Genomic DNA, 8,966 nt, shown 5'->3' with positions numbered 1-8,966 from the left:
TTATTTCTCTGAAAACTACTCAAGATTTATATACTTCCATTCCACAACAAATCAGAGTTTTATGCGGGATAATGGTAATCTCACTATATATAATTTATATATACACACTTTTTTCTTTTAAATTGCATTTACCTATGCATATGTTATGTTTTCTTCGAAATTATGTACTATATCTAATCTCATGTAGAGAAATTTTAACAGGGAATACTGAGTGATCTACTAGTAGAAAATTCCTTTTCTACTAATAGATCTCTCAACATAAAATTACTTTGCATCTGAACTTATACAAATTAAGACATTTTCGTTCATTTCAATTTGAAAAAAAGTATACTGCATTAGAGCTCAATTTTAATCCTTGTGAAGTACTCAGTGTTACAGGTACATTTCCACAGGTAGAGCTGGATATGTCCTAATAAGCCACACAGGTGTAACATTGCGATACTAATTCCGGAGACCCAGAAATTCAATTCACATAAGAAAAGTACGAGTTTCAGTTAATTCACTTCTACAAGGTCAACAGTTTGTGTGGAAGATATTATTGCAACACATAAAAGTATATAATTTTCTGATAATCCTATTGCTAAAATTATTAAATACTTTGTATATAAAATAATTTTGCAGTATAACTCGTATTTAAAGAATTGGGCGTGGACTTTTTTTTCATTAAATAGGAATATCGCTAATAGAGATTTAGTATAAAGGAAGTGAACATCATAAAAAAATATTTGTAGTAAAATTATAATATGAAATTTTACATTTTAACCCATTATGTGTTTTTAAAATAGTAGATCTGAATGAGCCCTTTCAAAGATTAGTCATTTGAAAAGATTATGAAAGTAAAAAGTAACAAAAACTTGAGCAGAAAAAAAATGCTAATATTTTAACATTTTTGAGCTGAAAAGAATAATACTGAATTACCTAGTCTATCGTGTGCGTAGAATCACAGAAAGAGATTCTATTAATGCAACACTTAAGCACGAAGATTATTGAAAGAAGTACATACACACACACACACAAAAAAAAAACATTTTTTCCATGAACAAAACATTACATTTATAGAGAGGAAAAACTTAACATATTTATGATTTTTTTATATTTCTTCCACATGTTTTTTTTTTCATTAAATGCAGGAAATTACTAATATGGTTTTCCTTAAATGCAGATTTAAATGCATTATGTATATATAGTTCGTGTTTTTTAAGGAACCGAATCAATCTTCGTTAAATGCAGAAACATAGTATCGAGATTATACTGTATCTGGCTATAGAATTTAGCTTTATATTCCAAAAAGGAAAACAACAAACGCTCGTGTTATATATTCAAATTGAATATCTGATCACAGTTTAGTAAGAGGAACAAGTCAGTGGATTAAAACGAGATTTCCGCAATTTTTAACTCATAATCTGGGAGCTTCGTAATGTTCAAGTAGTTCCGAGTCAAATCACCATTGGCGCTGCATGCTTATGGATCATTTTGGTTTGCAGTTAACAGGTGGCGTTTATTTGCAACAGAGTAGATGTAATTACATATTGCTGAAGTTTACCAGGAAAAGAAATAAACCAATGAATATTATATAAAGTACATAAGTGCCACCAGTTGATACTCCCTATCAGAAGAAACTTGAATTAAAATATTTATTAGTGAAAACATTTGAGATGATCTCAAATAGGCGATCAGACCAGCCACGTAGCCAAGGGGGGATCCGGGGAGTCCGGACTCCCTCTTCGAGACCAGAAATGAAAGAAAATTAAAGAAGGATGAAACAAAATGACATGAGAAAAAGAAGAATCAGCGTTAAATATAAACTACAGAAAGCTTTTGCTTACTCTTTCTTTTGAGGAGATTTGTATTAGGGATGCGCACGAGACGAGTCGAGACAGAATTTTCCTGACAAAATTCGAGTCGAGACACGGCTCTTCCAATAGAGATATATACATTTTTCGAGTCGAGACATCACTTTTACAGCACATTTTCGAGACGAGACAGCCACAAATCTTGTCTCGTGTGCATCCCTAATTTGTATTACTTGCAATACATGGTGGCGAGGTGAGCGAGATATTCTGCAAGAGTCAGGGAATTTGCAATTTCTAGAAAAGTCACGGAATTCTCAGAATTTCTGCTACTAGTCAGGGAGATTTCAAGCTGCCGAAAGCATACTGCCGTTGTAAGCAAAGCGCTGACATTTTTTAATCATAATTTTTCGTCATCGCATCCTTGCAGCTTCAAAAATGTTATTTCAAAAACAATTTTCTATTGCTCCTTTAACCTGTCATTTGGAACAGATAGTAGTTGACGGAATAACAAAAACAAAAATTTATGTCGAAAGAAAGTTCTGTTAACAGTTGATTCAACAGAGAAAAGAACGCAGATATTATAAAATATTTTACAAGACATTATTGACTATGTACTTTTTATAATAGTTGAGGTCATAATGAAAGAGAAAGGACGTAAGTATTGTATAATCTTTTTCGATACTTTTTTCATTATTTTACTCGAGATTTCGTCATAGTTTGTTATTAAAATACTTACCAACACATCCTAATTGTATTGTCCTAACAAACCAATATATGTTGATAGTAAAGTAGTTTAGATTGATCTAGCTCCTTGGCCTTCAGAATTTTGTCACCCCCCCCTCCTCGTTACGAAATCCTGGCTAAGCGAATCAATATATGTTCCAGTAAAATAATTTAGAATGATCGAGCCCCTGGTGTGATGACCACACTATTTCATATCACGGACCTCCCTTTCACGAAATTCTGGCTACGTGCCTGGATCAGACAAGATTTTTCCAGAGATTTTTGTTCGGAATAGAGTGAAATCTAAATGTGACGGCGCTAAAGAAAGTTCTGTGCTCAAGAGTGAGATGAAATCTTAATTTATCTTAGCTCCGGAGAAGGTTTGGTTAAGTCAGGGGTCTCAAAGCCTCTTACCCCGGAAGTATGTCTGGAAGAAACACTATCCAGAAAATGAAGAACTAAACATATTCCAAATTTCTCAATTCCACATAAATTAAACCTAAACAAAATTGTCCAACCAGCCTGTAACTAAATTTTAAAATTTAACTCTTTCAGACATTTTGTCCATTCCAATGGACACGTGTTTTATCCCGTTATTTCTCCTGCTTACAATGAAAGGTTTTATTTGTGAATATTTAGTACCTTAGATATCAGACGTTACTGTTAGTGAGATAATTGTACAATTAGCAATATTACAGTATTATTGCTAAACTATAACCGCCTTATGCAAAGTTGTTTTGACGTATGATTAGCGTCTTACTAAAGACCTGACTAGTCGAACTCTTTAGTATGGCACTAATCACGCGTCAGAATAATTCTGCATGAGGCCCTAAGAGTCTTGAAATAAAGCAGAGTGGCTACTATGAAGGAACGTAGGAAACGGTGAGTTGAAATTTTCCTTATTTCTTGTGTTCTTTGTACAAATTACGAAAAAAGTTTGATTGTTTTACATTGTTCAATAACCAAACAATAGCATTCTGTAAAAGTTTACTTCAAATAGCATTATAGTGTGTTGTAGTTACTTATCTATTGAAAACCTTTGTCCATTTTAATAGAAAAATGGACTCGATAGTAATATTTTTTGGTTAGTAGCTGAAGTCTGGTCTTCCGTTCATAGTGTTTATATTTATTGGATGTATTTACTGAAAGTTTCATAAACAGCAAATAAGGTTCATACTTATTTATCGTATAATCATAATTTATACAAATAAATAATTTATGTTTGTTCAGTTTATGTAGTTCAGTTAGTTTTTCTTTTCCTTTTGTCTCTTTTTTTCTTTCCTTTCTTTTTCTTTTCCTTTGTAATTTAGAATCTGAGAAGGATACAAAAGCCACCTTAGACCTATTGATAACATGAGGTATTTCTGATTTTTATTGAAACCATCTATTATGTTAATATAATACTCTATTCAATGCTTTATTTGAGAGTGTCCGAGTGAAGAGGATGAAAAATTTTGAGAATTCATTATTAATTTAATAGTTCATAGGACATGTCAATTTATGAGCAAACGAGGTTAATCCAGTTCATTATTTTCCACATATAGAATTCATGTGTAGATTATATGGTTGAAATGATCAACTTTTATGTCCTACAATCAGGTCAGTTATTCTAATCTACAAATAAAGCAGAAATTAATTCTTTCGTAGGACTTCATTTGGTAACAAATTCTCTGAATTATCCAAATTTCTCGTTACTGAACTACAATCAGTTTTTTTTAGAATTTGATGTAAAGGAAAAAATCTCTCGGTGAGAAATGACAGCATACAGTAAGAATATTCACATTTATTGCTAAAAACGATTTTTACATTTGTGTTTTTGTTGAAGAATAACATTGTTTCAAGAACTTCCATAAGTAAAAGTTCACACCTCTTGAGTTCATATGTCCATTGAAATGGACATGCTGTAAAACGTAAATAAAAAGGATATATTCAATAATTATTTGTTTCTTTTAGTTATTTGCACCCCTTTTAACTCCAAGTGCAGATTTTTTTTGACGATTAGAAAAAAAAACAAGGATAAATTCAAATTTTGTCATACACAAAGGCTATAAGTCTAGATTTACAACGACAGATGTGTCTTAAAAAAAAAAAAAAAAAAAAAAAAGCAAAATCAATTTTCTGACAGAATGCAGAATATTAATGAAAATTTAAACGATTCATTAAATGAAGAGTTGGTCACACCTTGTACTCACTCCTCAGTACATGCCAAGTGTGGTATAAATGGTTTCCTAATTACCATGTAAATGGTCATGTTTATATACTTGATATCTCGTATTTTATGATTTTATGTTTCAATAAAATGCGTAACTGCAATATTACCTATACTTTCTGCTACCTTATAATATTTTGTATGTATATATTTGAATGACAATAGCAATGCTTGCATGAAAATTTCTCACGGTTTGTAAGGTAACGGAACAGGCGAATAAAAGAAATGGAAGTACAATTTTAGCTTAACGTAAGCCTATGCTACGGTATCACGGGTGTTTATTAGTGCTTGTCATCAGTCAGAAAATGTTGCGAATAAGAACTTTAGAAGAACCTGAATTGTGTTTATTTTTAAAACATTAAAGTATCATTTTGAGCTCTTTTAATAGCTTCTATATCTCAGCATTTATTATTATTTGCTGTTCCAAGTAATGCATTATTATTAATGGATATAGTGCAGAAATAATGCTAACAATAGTAATTTTTAAGGAATCTCGAAAGTAGAAAGACTCTAACAAAGATAGAGCGGAAAATGCATCCTTCCAAAATTTTAAGTAGCAAAAAATGTTAAAGCTATAAAGATCGAAAACATGGGACGTATAACTACTGTGATCGTGGGACATTATACCCTAAACAGATGTGCAACAACTGTAATCTACTACTTTCTGCTATTTGTAATCACTAGTGGTGGGTGGGTAAGATAAGTTCTGTTACAATGAGAGCTTTGTATTTTTTAAAACATCTTATGCACATGTTCTAAATGTTCCACGGGGATTGTTGTGATCACTACCACCTATCATCACCTTCTTGTATACCAACTTTAGGTCAGATCCGTGGATTACTACTAAGTATACCCCAGCATTGATCAGGTATAACGTTCTAGTTTACGGGTTTATTTGATTCTGCTGCTCCGAGCTCAAGGTATAAGTAAAAAGACATTAAGAACAAATAATAAAGAAACTAGGTTTACCTGTTTGATAACAATAAGAAATGATATGAAATACAGTGAGCTGATCAGTACGGGATTGTATACCTACTTTTGAGCCACCTTGTATATGAACTTTTATCCCCATAGGGATCAACGTTAAAATCTGTAGTGGTTGATTTCTGCCACGTCCGGTTTTAATACAGCGTAGAGATAAAATGGTACTCTTAGAATACTAAATTGATTCCAAGAAAATGCTTCTTGCTACCTCTTTTCGTTTTCCCTCTATGTAGGTCAATATTAAAACCTGAAGTTGTAGTAGAGTTTTATCACTTCTGGTTATAGTAGAGAGTTAAAGACATAAGGTCTTATGCAGAGTCGTTTTGAAGTATGATTAGCGTCATACTAAAGACCTGACTACTGCAGGAAACATATGTTAATCGAACTCTCTAGTATGGCACTAATCACCCGTCAGAACGACTCAGCATAAGGCGGATGAAATATTTCTTGAGACTTGCAGTTAATTGCAGGAAGCTGATTGTCGATATCTATTACCATTTATTTTCTGTATAGTGATCAATGTAAAACCGCAAAAGGTTAATTTTTACCTTTCCTGGTTTAAATATTACCTTCATCAACAAAGCTGATTCAAAACTTTTGATCTCTATGTCCTGGCCCAAATTGATTGGGACTTAAGTAATTCTTGAGGTTTTGTTGTCTATCAAACAGAAGCAGAGAGTGAATTTTTTTTTAGGAGTTTCGATGAATCAAACTAATTAACTTCAAAAAAAAAAAAAAAAAAAAGTGGTATAGCGTTCACCTTTAGTGCATGGAGTGCCTGCTTCGATCCCAGCTCGCGTCAAGTGAGTTTTGTAGTGGAGAAACACCATGCGCGTGGGTTTTCTCGGGATTCTCCCGTTTCCTCCTACTTTCCCTCATTCCACCATTCCATTCATTTCTCATCATCACCGTCTCCATTAGCCTCGGTGCATAATCGTGGGACGTTAAACTAAATGTTTCATTTTCATGATCCATTCCTGCATTTGATGGGAGTTTTTCGTAGCTATTCAATGAGAGACATGAGAAATGAAATCAAGTATAGAAATTTCGTCATTTTGTAGGAGAAATTATACATAAATTTGCTTCTTAATCACACGAATCCTCCTTGTTTTTCTCTTATTAATTTCTACTCTAAGCAATAGACTTCATTGTGAAGACTCAAAGGGAAGCAAACGCTGTGTATTCAATGAGGGTGACATCCAGAAGTACTAAACGGGAGAAGTCCTAAAAATATAGGCACTAGACCTAAATTTTAGGACTTCTGCAGTTTAGGACTTCCGCCGTTTAGGACTTCTACCGCTTAGGACTTGTGCCGTTTAGAACTTCTGCCGTTTAGGACTTGTGCCGCGATATGATTTTTAGGACTTCTGCCTTTTAGGACTTGTGCCGCGAAATGATGTTTAGGACTTGTGCATTTTAGGTCTAATGCCGTTTAGGTCTTGTGCCTTTTAGGACTTCTGCCGCGTCCCCTTCAATAAAAATCCTGAGCTCCTTCGTGGCTAAGCGTACAAAATTTGTGATGAAAGTTTCTTTTTTTTCTTCCTTTCTTTTTTTGTAATAGTGGTAAATTTACTGTTTCGTTTTCTAACAAGCTCTCATTTAAGTGATCGGAATTATTGGAAAGCCTCGAAGAAAATATTCAGTATACATAGGAAGTCGAAAATCCGAACTAATTGGGATCATAGGCAGTTCGGATTTTCAAATTGTTCAGATTTTCGAAAATGACTAAGAAACTGCCATTTAGGCTTAAATATACTGTACAGTATGCTCTTTTATCGATATTGTGGTTATAGTACAGTACATACAGTAATTACAACATCGTACGTAAGGCTACTTACATTTAATGTTTCTGAAGAACCTTCTCGTACACTAAATAACAGTGTTGTTGTAACTCACACTTAAAACTTAACTTCTATAGGTCTAAAACATTGACTTTACACAACGCCGACGGACAACCCTATTGTTTGATTATCGCTAGCGCTAAGACAAAATGTAAAGAGCTTCAAGAGACCGCGTTCGGACTTTTAACGTTCGGATTATCGACGTCCTACTGTTTTCGTTAAAATCTAACACTTTTTTGTTAATTACAGTGAAGTTGCTTTGTTATCACCTGATGTCTATTTGCATCCTATAATATGGAATTGATTTTACCCCTTTTAACACCCCTCATTATTAACGAATTATTGAACACGCTGTCAAGAATCATCATTTGTCAATCCAACAAAACCAATTTACTGAAAGTGGTAGAAATACATGCGAAAAGTAGTGAAAATATTACGTAAACTATGTTGGAACAGACAAAGAGGCAGTCGACACGCGTGTCAGACACGTAAATGTCTGATGGATGGAACGATAAAGTTCTCTTAATGCTCTCTTCAAGTAGTGAAGAGAAAAATAATGCAAATATCATATTGTTTGAAGGACGTTTACATGTATTAAAGAGAATTAAATCTACTTATTCTCCCGCAGTGGAAAGAAACTAAAAGATATTCTAACACGCAATTACAAGCTGTTAAGTGTAAGTTGAATGTTCATTACATTTATATAGTTCACATTATCCTTCAAGGCTAAATGTTACCTAACACTTGTTATACGTGCAGAGACAAAGAGAAATTGTTGTTATCAGCATTAGCTACAAAATGTTGAGAAAAGTGTATACAGGAATTGTAATTCCAGCATATTTCTCGACTTCCAAACTACACTACAGAAAAATGTGTTCAAATAATTCAATTTGTCTATCATTGTTAGAGCGTTATTTTAACAGCTAAGTCATCCATAACCTTCCTAGGGTATCATAAATATCTAGTAACTGACAGTGGGACAAAAATGATCTATATATTAAAATGCTAGGTTTATATGTTTGTTTCCAATTCTTTCGACAATGAGATTTCGAAAACTACACGTGCTAGGAACGTGTCGTTTTCGGCAGTCGATTTCAATTTTTGTGTAGATTATTCAGTTCAAATTTAATATTTAAAAAACGTGTCCATTATTTCTTTATTACCTCTTTTAGTGGTACACTGGAATTGTTGAATTTTTTTAAAAAAGTAAAGCATCATATTCTATGAGATATACATTCGAACTCAACATATTTGTATACAGGGATATATATATATATTTATTGAACAAATTCCCAGATACAGCATAACTTTGCCATTTTACACAGGGACATGCTAACAAAAGAAAGAAAAAAAAAACAAGACAACAATAACAACAACATAGAAACAAGAGTGTAAAAGTAAAACTATTCCGTCAAA

This window comes from Thermobia domestica, chromosome 13 (genome assembly GCF_964235325.1).
Source record: "Thermobia domestica chromosome 13, izTheDome1.hap1.1, whole genome shotgun sequence".
NCBI lineage: Eukaryota > Metazoa > Arthropoda > Insecta > Zygentoma > Lepismatidae > Thermobia > Thermobia domestica.
Note: the sequence above shows the minus strand (reverse complement) of the source record.